Raw genomic sequence first — 20,614 nt, forward strand, 5'->3', positions numbered from 1 at the left:
GTGATATGAGTGCACGTGTGTCTATGTATAGCCAAAGGCTGATGATGGCTATGTTCCTTGATATCATTCTACTTTACTTACTGAGTCAGGGTCTCTCCTTGAACCTGGCTTGAACCTGGAGTTTCTCAATCCAGTTAGTGGATATAGCCAGCTTTCCCCAGGGACCCTGAGTAAGGGTATTATAGGTGGGACAACACGCATGCTAGTCTTTTATGTGGATTCTGGAGATTAGAATTCTGGTCCTCAAGATTTCAAAGCAAGTCCTTTATCCACTGGCGCATCTCTTTAGCTAATCTTTTTAGTTTTAATTGCTTTTAAAACTTTATTGATGTAAGACGATAAGGCTGTTTCTTTACTTTCCTTAGTAGGTTGTCAACAATTCATTTAGTCCTCCTCAATTAAAAAAAGTTGTCAGGCAAAAATGGGAGAAGTTCAACTTTGTAATCAACACAGTGTAAAAGCTTGCATGTAAAATTTGCCTTGCTGAAGCTGAAGTGTGTTAGCAGGTGTGATAGAGGTTGGGGTTCTTGAGGAAATGTTTAAGGAAGCTTGGCATTTAGATAAATCAGAGTGATCACTTAATAAGGAAAACAATCTGTTCATGAGGGCATAGAAATTCTAGAAATTTAGAGCTAGAACAATGATAACAAAAATACTACCTACAGACGTTTGAGTATGCTAGAGAAATACTTCTGTTTACTTTGGAACTAAAAAACTTATTATCAGACGTATATTCTTGCTTGCCACACCAATATACATTTTTAAAATGTGATACTAAGTATAGTTGTGTTAGGGCCTATATACAAACTGCCTGGGTTATTTTGTGTCAAAAGATCAAGAAAAATACCTACTCAGTCTTACAAAGCTTGTTTTGGAGGAGTCTAAACCTGTTGAATCTCCCTGACTTGTATTCTGTATTTTTCTTCTTTTCCTATGAGCTTTATAGTAATTTGACAATTTCAAGGCATTACATTATCACAATTCTCTGGATTTGTAAGGGTTGCAAAACACTTAGAACATGTGGCTAGATGGATGGATGAATAGATAGGTAGGTAGACAGATGAATGAGAAGGGATTTACTACAGGAATTGGCTCACCTGATTGTGGAAGCTGACGGGTTCTGACATCAGCTATCTGCCATGTGACGGATCAAGGAAGCTGGTAAAAAGACCTAGCCTAGCCCTGGAGTCCTCAGAACCAGGGAAGTCCATAGTGTGGACTAACATTTTCCTCTGAGCAGGCAAGTTGATGCTGCAGTTCTTTGAAACTAAAGGTCTGGAGAACTACAGGGTCCTAGAGTCGAAAGTCTAGAAAATGTAGAAATCTTATATCCAAGGGTAGGAAAAGAAGGGAGTCCTAGTTTCAGAACAGGATGAAATCCACCTCTTCTGCCACTTTGTTTTTTTTGGATTCTTGGTAGACTAGATATTGCTTTCTCCCATGGAGTGACAGGATCTTCAATTCACTAATTTACATGTTAATTTCTTCTGGAAATAACCCTATGGGTTTTCCTTGATCCAGTCAAACTCTTAGGCAAAATGAACCATCACAGTCCTGTTTTGATATTTGCCTCACTCCCACCAACACTTTTTTTTTAAAAAACTCTCATTTTCCTTGGCATGCAGTTCTCAAAGAATCAGCATTTTAATCCCTGCCTCAGGCTCTACTTTGAATAGAATCCATGTGTGAAGAGAGCACCCTGCAGAAGGTAAACACTACCAGATAGAAGTTTATAAAATGCCATTTTCTCAGTAGTTTTTACTTGGACAATTTTGCACAGATATTGGAATGTGTGTACAAGTATGTGTATATTTAAAATATATATACAATATCCAAATAGGATATATACTATCATATTATTAAAGGCTTCAGAATGTTAGGATTTGGAGGATTTAAGAAATAAGCAAAAATAACTATCAGTATTTTCTTCTTAAACACCATGTCAAGAAGGGGAAAAAACATTTAGCTTTCAAATTAAGAATTTTACCAAAATTCTCACCGAAAAAGTTCTCCTTAGGGGAGAGATCCCTCCTGAATAGTTGTTGTTTACTGTGGACTTCTATTCAGTCTGGTACACTTCTTGACAGAGAGAAGACAGTAAAAATGTGACAGTTGTATTAAAGCAGAAGAACTCAACACTTACCTACCAATAAAGGTCATGTGACTTCCTCTGATATGGTGATTATACTTTAAGCTTCGTGGTACATTTTAATTTACATTACTATTTTCACTTGTAAAGGAGTCTACTGATTAATGGTATTCCTTTTATGACTTCAACATTCAGAATAACATGTTTTCAAATACTTACCTTTTCAATAAATGTCCTCAGACATTACTTAATCTTTATTCAGAAATATCTGTTGGTCCAAGTGGATGAAGCTAAAAGCTTGTTGATCCAGTTATCTCAGGCAACTGGTCAATTTCCTGAATTGAATCAGTAACATTTGTCGTTTGATTTGTTTAACTCCTGATTTAAAATGGTCCTCTGTTCTGCTGTGTTAGTGAAGCCTATTTTGTTTCCCCCTTTTAGAGTGTAATATTACTTATCTTTGCTTTTGTTCCCAGTGTAATGCTAAGTGGATTCTTCAGAAGGTGCTATGTAAATTTTCTGTATTTTTACTATTGCAGATGGTTCTTTCCTTTCTGACGGGCATCTACATTTCCCTACTCAGCAATATTCATCAAGGACAGAATTTGTTTTCACTTATTTCCTAACAAATTCAATTTTTTTCCCTTTCCTCCAGATGTGTAGCTTAAAATCATAGTTATGAAGAACTTCTTTGGAAACTCTACCCTTATTTGAAAGTGATGCTTTTGAAGTCCTTCCCTTGGGGAATATCAGGAGTATAGATTTCTTGCATAACTTTTTATGGCAAAAAAGCCTCTCAATTTACCTAAGCATAAAGATTTGAATAAGTATGTTGTACAAATAAAATATCTACTCACACAGTTTCTCAGAGCAGGCCTTTTCCTGTTGTATGGAAGAAAGCAAATTTGTGTTTTATTTGGGACAATATAAAAGACTTTGAAGATTTTCAACTGTAACTAATGACATTAAAAGACTAAGTTCAGTGTACTTATGAAGCTGAAATACTCTATGTGACTTAATGACAGCTATTATAATAAAAGGGGTGTCAACATTTTGTTGTTAAAAGGAGTATTTAATACATTTATTGCACCTGACAATTGTGTTAAACCAGATTTGACAAACGAAATTTCTCAGTGACAGTTTAAATATCTAAAATAATAATACTTCTATTATTATTCTCTGAATTTCAGTCTCTGTATAATGAAAGATCATTTATGTGTATGATATTTATCTGACTGGAACATTAGCTTTCTGGTTACAGTCATATTTTTGAACTATAATCTAATAAATCAAATGAATATATATTTTTTCAATTCTCCATATTCAGTAACTAGTGTAACACATGGGTTTCTACTTTTTAATAGAAACACTTAAAGAATGAGAAACATTGAATTAATCCATAGTTATTGTACATTAGGAAACAATTTTACCTATGCTGCTTTGGAAATATATTTTTGTGCTATGTTTAAACACTACAAGCCTTTGCTACACTACCTAGTTTACAGACCCATGGACAGATAGAGGTCATTTGTTACTAAGGTAATGTTCTAACAATCAGTCCAGAGATACAGAAGACTGAGAACAGACACTTAGGGTAAGAGTCTTGAACCATGTGAACTTTTCCAAGTGGTTTTGCTCCGAGTTAAAATGTATACATATGTGCATGTATTTTGTTAATTCTAAGTGCCAAATAGAGTTTTTTTTAATAACTATTTCTAAATATTTTGAATAACTTTCAAATTCATTTGTAACTTCCCTCACATGTGGGGAACAAAATAATAGTTTTATATATTTTTTCTTATAAAATCGAAACACCAGCTAGACATGAAGACAAATACCAACACCAGGTTTCAAGACAGCAGGAGCACATGTTCAAAGCTAACCTGGAGAACTATAGCAATTTCCAGATCAGCCTCTCTCTAAGTAATGAATATATTAATAAAGCAAATTAATAAAGTAAATGAATATATTAATAAAATGAAATAAGATTACTACCTTTTTTCACACATACTTTTTGCAAGTACCAAAAAATGGTGGTCTTTTGTTATTGACTTTTCCATAGTATTTGAATAGTTGGTTATAAGTTCAAAAACAACTTTTGTGTTTTTTTAATCCTGAAGTTCTTACTGTGTTACATTTTATGATAGGAGCATATTTATACAGATATTTTTGTATGTAATTATATACAACAGCCATTTTAACACTCATGGAGTAAATACAGCCCAAAGACACTCATTTTGATTTTCCAAAATATACTTTGCAGGAATTTATTACCCTATTTAGCACAAAAAAAATATTTTTGGTAACTTATAATGTTTGATTTTCATCAGTCTTTACAAATATTTGCATATCACTTATAACTTTCTAAATCAGATATTTAATGACTATTTAACCCCTGAAATGAATCCTTTATTCTTTTATTTTTTAGAGATACAACACTGAGTGGAAATAAAAGTAGTGCTCTTTTTGCTGAACCTGCATTACTGTGGAGGAGGACAATAAACAAGCTGAAGGCATACACACATACATACACTCATATACAATTGCAACATGAAAGTACTTAACTAGTAGAATTCCAATTTTTTAACACTTGAAGCATTTCACTCATACAGCCACTCACAATTTTCTTTTGTCCTTGTGAGTGTGTGTGTAGATTCTAACATACATATACATATATGTACATATATATAGTTTGCTATATATGTGTGCGTGTTGTAAAATTTTTAGTAAAATCTTTCATTTATACACATCTATTTTTTAAAACAATATTCTTTAGGCACTGGAGAGATGACTCAGCAGTTATGAGCACTGACTGCTCTTTCAGAGGACCTGGGTTCAATTCCCAGCACTCATATGGTATCTAACTACCATCCATAACTCCAGTTCCAGGGTAATCTGACATAGTCGTCTGACATATGTGGGCATTGCACAAGCCGGGTGCACCTACCTAGAGGCAGGTAATGCACTCATGCACATAAAATAAAAATAATAAACAAAGTATTTTTAAATATTCTCTCTAAAATGTGGACTACGAACAATTATATGCAATTTTGTTGAAAAACAGTCATTTCCAGAAACTGACCCTCATTTATTATTAAATTATGTTTAAGCTATATCAAAATGCAGTGTAAATACCTCTTTAAGATTATTTCAACAGCACAGTGGGAAGAATTTTGGAAGGCACAACCAAGCAAGTGTGGACCAGGTGAGGGATGAGTGGTCATGGGACTAGTGTAATGTACTACCCCACTGATATCAGATCTAATCTGTGTGCCTTGCGATGTGTTTTAGAACTAAGAAGATATCTAATTGCCTGTGCCAGTGACTCTGTTTCTACATTAACTACTCTCAAAGAGCTTCTGTAGGTAATTGTTTTTCACCTATGTGATGCAGCACGGATGATAATTAAAATAAGGAAGTCATTTTGATCTGTGGCTCTCCATTTTACATAGTCCTAGGGTCTTCTAACTGATACCACACAACCTCACACATTAGTAGGCATGTTTACTGTATTATGGATAAAAATCTCATGAAAGTTTAGGCAAGTATCTTTTATTGAGAATTTAATACATGTATTTTTATCAAATCCACACCCATTTCTTTCCCTCTATTTCCTACCCTAATCCCCACCACCACTTTTCCCCAAATTCATGTAATTTCTGAGTATTTTTAACCCACTGAGTCCATCTGATGCTGTTGTTATGTGAATTGGTGCAGATCCATCTACTGGAGCATAGGTAGCCTTTCGGAGGCCATGTTCTTGAAGAAAACTGACTTTCCCCTAACCATCAGTTTCCAATAACTCTTTAGTTAGGAGTGGCGCTTCAAAGCTCCTCCTTCAGTCAAACTGGGATTTTGGTTGGTTTGAATATTTGAAGCTCTTGTGCATGTAGTCATAGCCACTGTAAGTTTATGTGTGCAATGGTTTGGTCATATTCAGAAAACAATTTTACATGGCAGATAGTCACATTTGAGGCCTTTAAAAAAGCTTTTTGGGCCAGGTGTGGTGGATCATGCCTTTAGTCCCAGCACTTAGGGGGCCAAGGCAGCTAGATCTCTGTAAGTTCAAGGCCATCCTGTTCTACATAGTGAGTTCCTGGCCAGCTGGAGCTACAGGGAGACCTTGTCTTGGAAAAAAACAAAACAAAACAAAAAACAATCAAACAAAAAAGCTTTCTGTCCCCTCTTATGCAATGATCTCTGAATTTTGGTAGTGGTGGTGGTGGTGGTGGTGATGTGTGTGTGTCTGTGTGTGTGTGTGTGTATGCACGTGCATGATATGTCTGTCTCATTTAGAGCTGATCATTCTGAACTCTCTTATTCTGTACATGACGATCAGTTGTCAGTCTCCATATTACTCACCATTTACCCCCAAAAGAAGCTTCTTTGGTGAGAGTTGAGAGGTACTCTATGAGTGTAAAGGTAAGAACTTAGGGGTGCAGTTTAACACTACATCCATTTAGAAAAATAATAGTGCTAGTTTCTTATCTAGGGCCAAGGGTCCTGACAATCAAGATTTTTTTTCCCATTTAACTTTCCGGCATGAGTTCCATCTTTTGGACTGTGCTTCATATATACTGAGAAAGTGGTTACTCGTTAACATTTATGCCAATATTGCACCATTGGGCAAATCTTGCAAGACAGGACTTATTGTATCTTGCAGGCTTCGCAGATGGGTAAGACTATTGAGTACTTTTCTCCTTTTGAAGTATAACTAGAACTTTACAGCATCCAGGTTGGCACCAGCTTCATTTCTCCATGTCCTATGACTCAAGTATGTGATATCTTCATCAATAGGCCATTACTATCAAGTTCTAGAGGGTAACTAAGAGCAAAGGAAATATCCTCTAATGTTTTTGGGGGGTGCTCAATTGGACCCTACTGACCAATATCTTGAAAAGAGCCCACATCTGGCACTGGGCTTTTATTTGATAGCCTATATGGTCTGGGAACAACATTTTCCCCTGTTCTTGACTAGAGATATAATTTTTATTTTAGTTTTTGATTTATTTTATTTTATGTGAATGATTGTTTATTTTGCATGTATGTAAGTATACCTGAAGTACAATGTCTATGGAGGCCAGAAAAGGGCATCAGATCCCCTGGAAAGCAGTTACTAGCAATTGTTAAGTACAACAAGGATGCTGGAAACTGAACTCAGGCTTTCTGCAAGAACAGCAAGTACTCTTAAATGTTGAGCCATTTCTATAGACCCTAAATTATGCTTATTAAAATTATTTTAGAGGAGTTCCTAATACATATTTGATACTTTATTATAATAATTAACTGATGGGCCACACATGTTTTTACCTTCAGACGAGGACCTGAACTTTCCTCAGCTGTAGTAAGGCTTGAGTTAACTTCAAGAAGAAGTCTGCCAGATTCACAAGTGGACTGCCTAGAATTTGACTCCTGTTTCTTACTTCTCTAAGTTCTGGAAACACTACTTCCCAGAGAGTCTTCTACTGAAAAACTAATTAAGCAGAATGAAGGCAGAAAATTCTCTAAAAATGAAAGGTATGTAAAGTATTTGGTTATGACAGTGTAGAGTTAAATTGTTTTGTTTGTTAAATGAACACTTGACATATGAACACAAGTAGGAAATCAAATACAACAAATGGGTGCAGAGTGCCATTAGCATTGGCATCTAAATTTTATGGATGTGAATCTGATTACTGTACTATGAATCATAACTGAGAATGTTGTCTTAGAGTTTTAAATTTTAGCCCAGGTTGGTTGTCCTACTTTGTTTCTCTATTACTCTGATTAAACAGAACAAAAACACACAACAAAATCAACTCAAGGAGGAAATGGCCTATTTGGCTTATATCTCATAGTCAATTATCAAAGGAAACTGAGGCAGGAACTTAGGTATGAACCTGGAGGCAGATACTGAAGTACAAACTATGGCAGAATGCTGCTTACTTGCTTGCTCCTATGGTCTGTGATCACCCTGGTTTCTTCAACAACCCAGAAACACGTACCCAGGGGTGGCACCACCTGCAGTGGGCTGAACCCTCCCAACTCAACGAGCAATTAAGAAAATTCCTCTCAAGACATGCCCACATGTCAACCAGATAGGGGAAATTTCCAAATTGAGGTCCCTCTTCCCAAATGTGGCAAGTTGACTATGGAAGCTATCCAGCACACTGGTCTTGAACTCATGACTTCCTGCCTCATGCATGTACCACCACAACCAGCAAAAGTGACAGCTAATGATCTAAAATCTAACTAAATTGATCCAGCTTTCATATTTATTTTCATTTAACTATCTTTCTGTCAGTTATAATAGGTCACTAACTTGCCAAAAGTTTAGAAAAGTAAGTATAACATAAATATAATTATATCTTCATATAATATCTACAGGCTAAATTAGTTGCCATAAACTACTAATCTTCTAAATAAGCAAACAATAAACTCAAGGCAGAATTTGCACATTACTCCATTTCTTATCACTGGCTGATATTGACCCCAAGATTGTTACTATACATGAAAAAGGGTCGGTTAAACATCATGGAGTTAGAGTAAATGCATAATAAATATACCATTAATATATAAAATATATTTCATGTATCAACTTATAGAATGTTTTGAAGTTCAATAGTATATTTAAATTTTATTTAAAAATATTTACTGAGGGGCTGGAGAAATGGCTCAGGGGTTAAGAACACTGGCTATCATTGCAGAAGACCCTGGTTTGATTCCTAGCACCCACAGGGTGGCTAACAACCATCCACAACTCCAGTTCTAGGTGAATTCAATACTGTCTCTGACCTCCGTGAGCACTGCACAACATTGACGCACTTACACATATGCATGCAAAGCACTCATACACATTAAATAAAAATAATAAAATATTAACAGAAGGCATTGTAACAAGAGTACGAACCATAGGCATTTGGGCAACTTCTTTATGTAACTTGCTTGTGCCCTCTGGGCCTGCTCAGGCCTGATCATGTATATATCACTTCCACTTGATATGGATTGTTGCTGTACACATACTACTTTATGGCTTGGGGGGGGTCAGAAAACACCCAACTCATAATGGGCAGCTCTGGTCTCATGGTGACTTGGTGGCCCATTGTCAAATGTTCAGTTTCCATTAAGGCCCAATAGCAGACCCAGATAAGGAATATGCTGCCTCCAGAATCCAAACAGGCCCACTAAGCGTTGTGCTTCTTTCTTGGTGGAGGGAGGGGCCAAATGCAACAACTTAGTCTTCACCTTAGAAGGAATGTCTCTGCATGCTCCACACCACTGAACTCCTAGAAATTTCACTGAGGTAGAAAGCCCTTGAATTTTGGTTGGATTTATTTCCCATCCTCTCATGTGCATATGCTTTACCAACAAGTCCAGACTCTTTGTTACCTCCTGCTCACTGGATCCAATCAGCATAACATCATCAATATAGTGGGCCAGTGTGATATTTTGTGGAAGAGTCAGATGATCAAGTTCCCTTTGTATCAAGTTATGGCACAAAGCTGGAGAGTTAATATACCCTTGAGGCAGGACAGTAAAGGTGTACTGTTGGCCTTGCCAGCTGAAAGAAAATTGCTTCTGGTGGTCCTTATGAACCAGTATCAAGAAGAAAGCATTTGCCAAATCAATAGCTGCATACCAGGTACCAGGAGATGTACTAATCTGCTGGAGTAAGGAAACCATATCTGACACAGCATCTGTAATTGGAGTCACTACTTCATTAAATTTTTGATAGTCAACTATCATTCTCCATGACCCATCTGTCTTCTGCACAGGCCAAATAGGAGAGTTAAAGGGAGATACGGTGGGAATCACCATCCCTGCAGCTTTCAAATCCTTGATGGTAGCACTAATTTCTGCAATCCCTCCAGAGATGTGATACTGTTTCTGGTTCACTATTTTCCCTGGCAGAGGCAATTCTAGTAGTTACCTTTTGGCCTTTCAAAGCATAATAGCCCTCACTCCACAGGTCAGGGAGCCAATGTGGGGATTCTGCCAATTCCTAAGTATCTCCATTCCAATTATACATTCTGGTACTGGTGAAATAACCACAGGATGAGTTTAGGGACCCACTGGACCCACTGTCATTCGGACTTAAGCCAAAACTCCATTTATCACCTGACTTCCATAAACCTCTACTTTAACTGGAGGGCCACAGTGCTTTTTAGGGTCTCCCCCAGAATCAGTGTCAACTCAGAACCAGTATCTAATAGGCCTCAGAAAGTCTGATTATTTCCTTTCACCCAATGTACAGTCACTCTAATAAAAGGCCACAGGTCTCTCTGGGGAAGGATGGGAGAAAGGCGAACAGCATAACTCTTGGGTACTGTGACAAAATCCTTCCTCAAGAGCACCTGGCCTTCCCTTCATTCAAGGGGTTCTGGGTCTGTAAATTGTCTCAAGTCTTGAAATTGGTTGACTGAGTGGGATTCTCTATTGCTACGATCCAATACTTACTTCCTGTCATTTGTCCCAGAGCTATTCTGCTTATACAGATAAAATAAAAACTTATTAGGCTTCTTATGTATTTGGTCCCTGGGAACACCGTGATTGTTTAGCCAGCACTACAGGTCCAGGTATTGTTTTGCCTTTGCCACCCATTACAATAAGTATGTTCACCTTATCTTTGGTAATTCAATACTGCCACCTGACCCCTACTCTGAGATCCTGTTACACCTATTATATTTACATTTAGCTTATATAATTGAGCAGAAGCATCTTCAACTGTAAGACCTGGCTTAAGGAAAAGAGGAAAAACAGCTCTTCAAATGTTCTGGTGTCTCTTTCAGTACTTTCCATCTTATAAAATCAGTAAAAGGCATGTCCTCTGGGCCCTCCCATTGTGGAGGATTTGGATTGCACTGGGAATCCACTTGAGCATGCCAATTTGCTCAAGCCTTACAATCCCTTCATCAACACTAAGCCAAAGGATATCAGGTATCTCCAGCTCTCTGTCAGTAGGCCATCTTTTGAAGACTACCTCGGCCAACCAATCAAATAAACTTCTAGCACCTTTTATAACTGCACAAGGTTCCATATTAAACCTAGGCTGTCCAGTCAGGGGGCCCACGTCAATAAACTCAACCTGATCCAATTTTATGTTCCTTCCACCACTATCCCATACCCTTAGAATCCATTCCCAGACAAATTCATTAGACTTCTGCTTGAATAAATTAGAAAATTCACTAAGTTCTTTAGTGATGTAGTGCACCTCCTCATGGACCACACTTTCTACATCTTCTTTAGGAGCCTGCTTAGCTTTGATTCTGGTTATAGGTCTAGAGGCAACAATAACTGGGTCTTTCTGAATGGGATTAATTTCCTCAGGCAAGGGTGGGGAGAGTGGGTCTGTAGGGTGTGGGAATACATTCTCTGCTGAGGGTGGGGAGATAAATTCCTCAGAGTCGGAGGATTCAAAATCCTCAGCTTCACCCGTTACTATCTCATACTCTGTGGTTTACTTTTAATTTTTGTGCCTGTTGTTTCTGTTATAATTCAAAGTATATCACTTCAGCAGTGAAGTAATATTTTTGAGACACTGAAAAGGTCACCGTCACAGTAGAATACATAAGCAGCATGTCAAAAACTTGGAGAACAAATTTCTTTTAGGAGATACAAAATTTCTCATTTTAAACAATTATTGGTTCTTCTAAAAGTCTTCAGAAGAGACACGTTTTAAATTAACTGTTGTGCTAGGGAAATGGCTCAGTCACTAAAGTACTTTCTAATCTTGAGAATCTGAGTTCTGGTCCCCAGAACCTAAATAAAAGCCTGGTGTGTCAGTGCATGTCTATAACCCTAGCTCTGGAGGAAAGGGGATATCTCAATGGCAGGTGGGCTCCTCAAACTATATGGCCAGTCAGTGCAGCCAATATCTGAGTTTTGAGTTCAGTAAAAGGCCTGTCTCAAAAACTAAGATGGATAGAGGAATGTACCTTACATTGATCTATGGTCTCTAAATGCGTGGACACATATGTGCATGCACATCTATACTCATAGATGAACACATGCACAAAACACACACACACACAAAGAGACACACACGTACAGCATATATGCACAAAATAACTGTTGTATCAACTTTCAAAAGACTTATGGGTATTTTTAGCTCACTAAGATGAAGATGGTAATTGTTTCAGATATCTTATCAATTAGAGCAGCCCTTACCATGACATTCAGAGACTAGCCATAATTGTAAAGAATATTAAATAAAATGTAATTCTATTTAATAGTATGTGGGATTGGGTGACCCAAGGAAAGTCTACTAAAATGTAGTTTTGTCTGCACATTCATTCAGTGATTGAAATTATGCCAAGGTCATATGTGTTTGAGAGCTATCTGATGATTATCACTACTCTCTAGGAAAAATTAATTGAGGGTGACAATTGTATTCTGAGTAAAAAGCAGAGGTGGTATCAATTTCTAGGAGGAGTCAAGGAAATATTTTCTGAAATAGAAAATTTTGTTACCGTATTAGAGGATTGCTGTTTGCAACAAGCTAGCATGGCTTTTGTACATTGACTTGTTTTTCAAAAAAATGTGCTTTCAAGACAAAAATATTCATGCAGTACTTTTTTACATCAAATTGTTATTTTCTTTAGAAATCCTTTAATTTGGAATGTTTTCCCATATATTAGCATAACTAAGCATTTTCCTTTATGACCTTTGACATCTTGTTACAAAGTCACATAAGCAAAATTTCTATACTGTTACATAAGAAGTTAATTTTTCATTCTTTAGCGTAGAAAACTGTATACCTTTTCAAAAATCCCCGAAGTTTTATTAGTACCAAAATATTAATTTAAGTAGTAAGAATGTAATAGCTATAGAAAAAAATCATGCTTTTAAAAATTTTAACTATAAGCACAGAAATGTGAGTGTGAGTTACACAAATGCACACATACACACACACACACACACACACACACACACACACATGAGTATTAACCATTCAATGTAAAACATTACTTATCAACAATGGGTTATCTTCTGACATTGCACTGGGATAGAACTATACAGTAAATAATGAATTGTGGGATGCAGCCAGGCTTGCAGAAAATAACTATTTGAGGGATGGTGCATGAACAGAAAGCTGTAATTTTGACAGGTGGCAAGGTGTCGTGTCACCAAGCCTTTCTAAAGCCTCATATCTCATACCTATTGATTAATGACTCTAATTAAGGAATGAAATCAACCATGTGAAGACAGGGGATCGCTGTAGGTCCTTGTTTGGTAGTTTTCTCTTCCTGGCACACGACTCATCCATCTAAATATCACCGCACTTTCATTCATTACTGCTGTATGGTATCACAAAAACAGGAAAAGGGTTACATTCTGATCTTGGTTTTGCAAAAATGTGTTTTGGCAAGGGCTGAAGGAGCGGAGGATACTGGAACACTGAATGTGCTCCTCTGTAAAAGAATGCTTGCCTTTCAAAGGTTTTGATGAGGATTTCATACGTGTTCAATTGCCTCTGAAAACAAGCAACAGTATTAGTTCACATTCTTAGAGTTGATCATATAAAATTCTTACTATTAGAGCTAAAAACATTTACTTAATTAAAATTTGTTTACCTAAGATGGGAAGGAAACTCCCTTACGTGTAGCCATTTCTGAGAAGAAAAAAATACCTAATACAGGATAAAGGATATGAGAGGGGTATGCCCAGTATGTTCCCCCATATGGCTTACTAACAAGACCCCAAGTCTGACATTGTGCTCCATAGCTAAACAAGTCCCAGAGGAAATTCCTGATCCTTTGGCCCTGAATGAAAATATTGACTCCACAGCAAATATTCTACTAGGGCTATTTTATTTGGAGAGAGCCACCAGCCAGATCTTAAAGTATACAAGGCAAATGTTATTTCTCTTTCTAATTCATAAGCTAATCCTCTGTTCTAATAATATGTTATAAACCCCCCTATTTTTTTTTTTGCTGGTTTTAAAGAAGTTTCATTCAATATCAGTGGCAATGAAAGTACTATTTTATATGATTTTAAAAATAAATTCATAGCTTCAAGAGGTGTTTTTTTGGCTATGCTTTTAATCATGAGTTCTTTGGATTCCTATGGTAGAGACAACTAAGCTTGTTTTGTTTCAAAATGCATTCCTTTACCTTCGCCATTAGAGAGGGCATACTGCTATAGTAGGGCAAACACAATTTTTATTTGTTTCCAATATATGTTAACAACTTGAAGTATAATTCAGAGTACATTACAAAACTCTGAAAGCATAATAACATATCAACTGTCAGCTTTCTACAAATGATATTAAATCTTCCTTATAATTAAAGAACAATTTATTTAAGTTGCATAAAAAATTAGTAAAACTCTTCCATATAAATCTTGCTAAAGCAACAGGGATGTCTCACGTGTTTGTATTTCCTTCACTTGGAATTTGAAAGTTGGAAAGGAGTACAAAATTTCAAGTTTCACTTTCTCTCATGAAATGTTAATTTCTAAAGTCATATGTGATAAATGATTAGATGCAAAGTTTATATTTGCAGTGGTATAGATAGACAGGAACACAGAAAACTATGCAACATGTTAAGAAACAAAATATTTCTTCCTAATTAACTTGCTTATATTACTTTAACTCGCTTGCTTATTCTACTTTTCGTATATTAATTTATATGTCATCTCGTTTCTTTATTTTAAGAATTTTAATGGTAGAGGCAGTGACAAAATCACTGCTTACTGAAGCAAGCAGACATTGAATACAGCTATGCACATTAGAAAGATGTTACACACTGCATACTTTTAATAATGATCATTTAGAAGATAATTTTAGCACCCACACAAGGGAAAAATGGATTTTTGATGAGTTCTTATATGGCCATATGTGGTATTAGTCAGTGTGAGGTATTGCTAGCAAGCTCATTGCTTTCAAAAATCAAAGTTAAATGGTTCATCTATCATCAGAATTTGTGTCTGGGCGACTTGTCTGAACATCAGTATGATTTATGGTTTGAATTGGAGGAGTCAACCATGCATGTTTCTTAGTTTATCGTTTTATGCTGTCTTCAATTAAATGTCTATAAACACAGTGATGGCTTTATGACATTGTCCATCAATAAAGACTATCAGATTTTGCATGAGAATATGTAATTTTCACAAAATAATGACCTTTGACTTCTATGTGCCCTGCTGTTACTGTTGTATACACACACACACACACACACACACACACACACACACAGACACACACATTTAGTATTTCTTCATAGAAAAAAAATACCTGGTTTGTCATATGGATCAATGGCTTCTTTGGTCAAATAATCTTAATTATTGTTTAAGATTTTTAAAATATAAAACTAACAATTTTTAATAATAATTGGAGCTGAACCTGCAGTTCCCTGCTTTGGACACCATACCATAAATGTTCTTTATAGGAATGGAAGAAGAAGTGTGTGCTACAGTATTTTCTTGCATTCTGATTCAAAATCTGATTGTTTTATGGATTCAAAGAATTTAAACAGGTCGTTGCTGGGGGAAAAGTAATGTATATGATAAAATTAAATTAAATTATTCCACATAAAGGATGAATCCTGGAAAATCTTGTGTTTTCATTTTCTCCAGGACATTGAATAATGATACTTTCAGGCTTCATATTTATGAGTGTGGTGGATGGTATTCACACTGGCAGCTTGTAGAGGCTGAATCATTTTCTCTGTAGCTCTACTCTGATATTACTGCTGACAGGAATGCATTGTAAAAAAGAATTAGTATTCTAGGGTCTTAAAGCTACATTGAATGTCTTCAGAATATTCTAAAATAAAAAAACAAAATATGAAGGTTTCTATATAACAAATCATCCCCATGTAATTTAAGCATAGGAAAACAGAAATGAGGCAATTATATAGGCTTAGATATAAATTTAAATGAATACATTTTTGTGTGTCCATAATTATTGCATATATATGATGTTTTGTGCTATTGAAAAAAATCTTTCTGCTATTTATGAAAAATATGCATATGTGGCAGGTATGCTTGAGGCCCCACGCCAATCATGACCAAGGCTCACCTCATCATGGGGAAGACTCTAAGTTCCATGGACAGCCACAGATTGAATCTCAAATGTCATTACACATTTTGAAAAACACCCGTTATTTCTCTACTATAAATTAACACAGGTTGAATCCATGCATAAATTGGACATTGAAACACCAAATGACCTTTGACTTCAATTATCTACGTAATTCACAGAAGTGAAAATCACGCAGTGGAATGGAAGTCTGAGGTATCATTCCGCACAATGACAGGCATCTGACCATTTATGAGACATATTTTGCATGTTCTAAAGTCTGCAGTATTGAAAAATATACATTGTTATGAGGACCTGAGAGAGATATAGATATGAGTACTTTCAGATCGTTTTAATATGATTACAATGAGACTGTCTTATTACCGCATTGTTGAAGCAATTAATTTTAGCAGACACTCTAAAACAGTCTGAAGAAATATTCTGGAAATCAAACATCTAGACTATTTCCAAAATCTTAAATTCTCATTTTGACTCTAGCTTTCAAAAATAAAGTATCGATATAAAAAAAAACCCTAAAAAGGATAATTTGTAATTGAAAGTATTTCCTTTAGCTTTATGGTTTAGGTCAATATTGTCCAAAAGTAAGTGTGGTGGATATATATATAACTTTAAGCCTAATTTCTCAGTGAATCATTTATTTTTGTATTTTAATAGCAAGTTGACATCAGAAGAGTGGTCAATATAAAATCAATTTTATTTTTGGAAATTCTAAGGGATTAATTCAAACAATTTACTTTCTTATTCATGATTATTCAAACTTGATTGTTTATAATTATTCTTTGGGAGGGAATATTTTCCTCTTTAGTTGACAAACTTCAGTCTTTGATATGAAAATCATTGGATTAAAAATGAATCTCTTTTTTAAAATTATTTATTTGAAAACCACATACTTAGAAGAGGCATTTCATTACAACAGCATTGACATATTCAATAAAAATTTCCTGAGAAGAGATGCATCTCTTTCAAAATTGGCTGTAAATTTTTAGGTTTACAGTTGAATTGTTACAGTTATACAATCTTGTTCAGTATAAACCCTCTGACATAAAATTAAAGGAAGTTTTAACCTTTAAAAAAGATCTCCATTTCATTATTAAAATCCACAGTTTCATACATAAAAATTCATTTTTAATGCAATTGGCATTAAGATGTTTGCACACGCATTTCCAATCTCTATATATCTGATTATTACTAGTCACAGTTGGTTACTTTCTGAGCTCCTTGGGATCTGAGTATGGATATATAGTCATCAGGTAGATTTCAATGGTAATGTTTTTCACATCTACTAATTATTAAGGAGCAAATTGTTATGCTTTGAAGAATTATTATTATTTTTTAATCTTTTTTAAAAAATTAATAACTACATGATTAGAAGAAGCATTTCACTACAGCTTTATCATATTCAGTAACACACTCCAGAGCAAGAGTACATCTCTTTCACAAGTGGGTGCCACTTTCTAAGTTCACAGTTGAATTAACACAGTTATACAATATTGAACTCAGTATAAGCCCTGTAAGACATTAAATTGAATGAATTTTTAACCTTTAAAAACACTCTCCATTTTACTTTAGAATATTTTGTTCATTGTAGAAAGACTCATTGTTTTTGCTACTAACACTGAGATGTTGGTGCATACATCTCTAATCTGTATGTGTCTGATTAGATTTATCTGAGAACAATTGATCTTTGCCCAAGATTTACCTATGTGACACACAGTAATTAAAAATAGCAGACTAGTGTAACTAACCTTGTTGGATGCTTAACAGATATACCTTGATGTCTATAATAATTTGGTCAGAGGGACATAAAGGACACTTTTTGTTCCTAGCTCTCCTAGGTCAACTAGTTCCACGAGACTATGAGCATCTCTCAAAATATCCTGTAATTGTGGTGGGTCACATGTCCTCTTGATCAAGGAGGCTGAGGAGACCCCACCAGATGGAACTGAACCAGTGCCCAGTCTACAAAGGGGAGGGTCAACACAGAGGAATCATTTCCTCCATGCTTCCAAGCGAAGCCAGCCATGGTGGAGCAGGACCTTTGACTTATCTTCACATAGGTGGACCTGGTAAAAGAAAGGAGCCAGGGGCTCCTCCCAAGCCCATGTGACCCCTGAGAAACAGATCCTCAAATAACTTTAAGGTTAAAAATAAATTGGTTTATCTGGGCCAATCGTATGGCCTTAAACACCCAAAAGGAAAGTATAACCAAAGCTTAAAGGGGCCAATATAATTTCTTAAGAGTCCATATGCATAGCTAAAGGCTACATAACTAACAACAATGCCAGATAGGAGATACCTTCTTTTGAGTTGTTGGCCAGGGTGGCCAAAGGGTCTCCCAGATAGTAACCCAGCATAGAACTTGGAAAATGAACAGCAGTCCCTAATCTTATGTCAAGGAATATTGACAACAGATTGCTGCTAGAAGAGGAACAGCTGACCCTCCTAAAACAAAGACCTCTCGATAGGCTGACTAGATCCAGAAGGGCAAGTAGTGGGGATTGACTGGGGTGTCGACAACACAACAGACAGTAAGAGGGATATCAGTGTATAAGGGCTCTAGTCGGGGGAGAGAGGCTATGGGAGGGTGCAATCTGGGAAGTGGGTGTATAGTTGAATAAGATGGTTTGGGATGTTCTGTGTGATGAACACACACACACACACACACAAAAATCAACAAATTAAAAAAATGTATTATATTTGAGGAAGAAGCATGGAAATTTACATCATGCTAATTAGTAGAGGTGATAAACATTACCATTGAAATCTACCTGTTGACTTTATAGACATACACAGGCACCAAGGATCACAGTGCAACCAAAAATGAATCTCTTTTTAAATATTATTTTGGATTATGCACAACTTAAGGAAGAATAGCTGGAGGCAGAACATTCACCTTAGTCCTACTGTTATTAGAAACAAAGCTCCATTAGATATAATTTGAAATAAATTTCTTTTGTAGGTATGACAAATAAGCTTTGGTCACTGAAGACCACGAAATCAGATGTTACTTTTTGTTTATAAAAAAGAATGTTTCAATCAAAGGATTTCCAAGAATATAAAATAAAAATTTAAGTTACTGGAACTGCCTGTGTGTCTGACTGTGATAAGAGCTGAGTCATTTTTGATCATGACGTTTGCTTGGTATTTCTTTTTTCTTCTGCTCTTGGTATACTCAAGATCAAACTTAGGGCTTTCTGTGCCCTGGACAAGCACTGTCATGCTGTGCTACACCCTCATCTCAAACCTAATAGTGTTTCCTTAATATTGTGTCTCATAATGTTTGTATCATTAAAACTTCTTCATGGAGAAAATTTTAAGGATTATTTTATATGTAATTTATAATATAACCATGGAGTACTTTACTAATTTATTGTTATGCTCATATATGTTGCTTTGATGTTTTAACCTTTTAATGGATGTGGCAGACATTATTGTAAATAACTATTTTGATATTTTATGTTTATTTATTGAAAATAATGCATACCAAATATAGATTACATTCTAAAATATGATCAAATAGATAGTAGTGCCTCCTATGTTGAAGTCTTTTGTTTAAAATATCACTGGTTTTTAATGAATATTTTGAATTTTACAAAATTCAGGACAATTCTTTATAGATATTTAAAATTGATGCCAAAAAATTCTATCTCTGATTTTCATTAACCTTCATGTATAACCATCAACTAGCTGTTAGCTATTTTTGTATAATTTAAAATTATCAGAAAAATTACTTTGATGTCTCTATCTTCCCCTTGCCTAGCCTTGCGGGATGCTTAGTTTTTGCTCATCCAAATCACTATATATAGATGGTGTTATGGCACCATCCAGATTAGCCTCATTCTGGGGAAGTGGGCATGAGAAAAATGGGAATAGGGTAACTTGGGGTTAATGGCAAAACATAAGCTCACAGCAGTTCATCAAAGTCCTGAAGAAAGAAAATCCATTTTACCTTTTTTAATATTTAAACCTATTACATTCATAAATAAGTGAAATGAAATATTCCCTCCATATATATATGTGATACATATATATGTTAAGATAAATATATAAATAAATGTGCTAAGCTAAAAATACCTGTTCTAATGAGAAATCATTTTCCTAAAATTACCTGATTGATAGAGGCAGAAGGCAGAGCCATAAGTTGGACCTATTCTTGTTTTTGAAAGAAGGTTTCATACAATAAGTTCATGTATAATTTCAAATAAAGAGGTAACTTTTTATAGGTAAGTATATTTAGATACGAGTATAATTAATGCCCTTGAAAACTACTCTAAAACCTCATTTTTCCAAATATAATTTATTTGGAAATAATAATTTATTCATTTTATTTATTAGAAAATTATGTAAATGCATAGATCAATGATAAAAATGGTCAGGTATTTATTTACCTACAGTACACTGCCACCTACGAAAACAGGTGACCTGGATTAAAGTTATTTTTAAAATACATAAATGTAGCTGAGCATGGTGGCACGTGCCTTTATCTCAGCACTCGTAAGGCAAAG

This window comes from Nannospalax galili, unplaced genomic scaffold (genome assembly GCF_000622305.1).
Source record: "Nannospalax galili isolate Female #2095 unplaced genomic scaffold, S.galili_v1.0 scaffold829, whole genome shotgun sequence".
NCBI classification, from domain to species: domain Eukaryota; kingdom Metazoa; phylum Chordata; class Mammalia; order Rodentia; family Spalacidae; genus Nannospalax; species Nannospalax galili.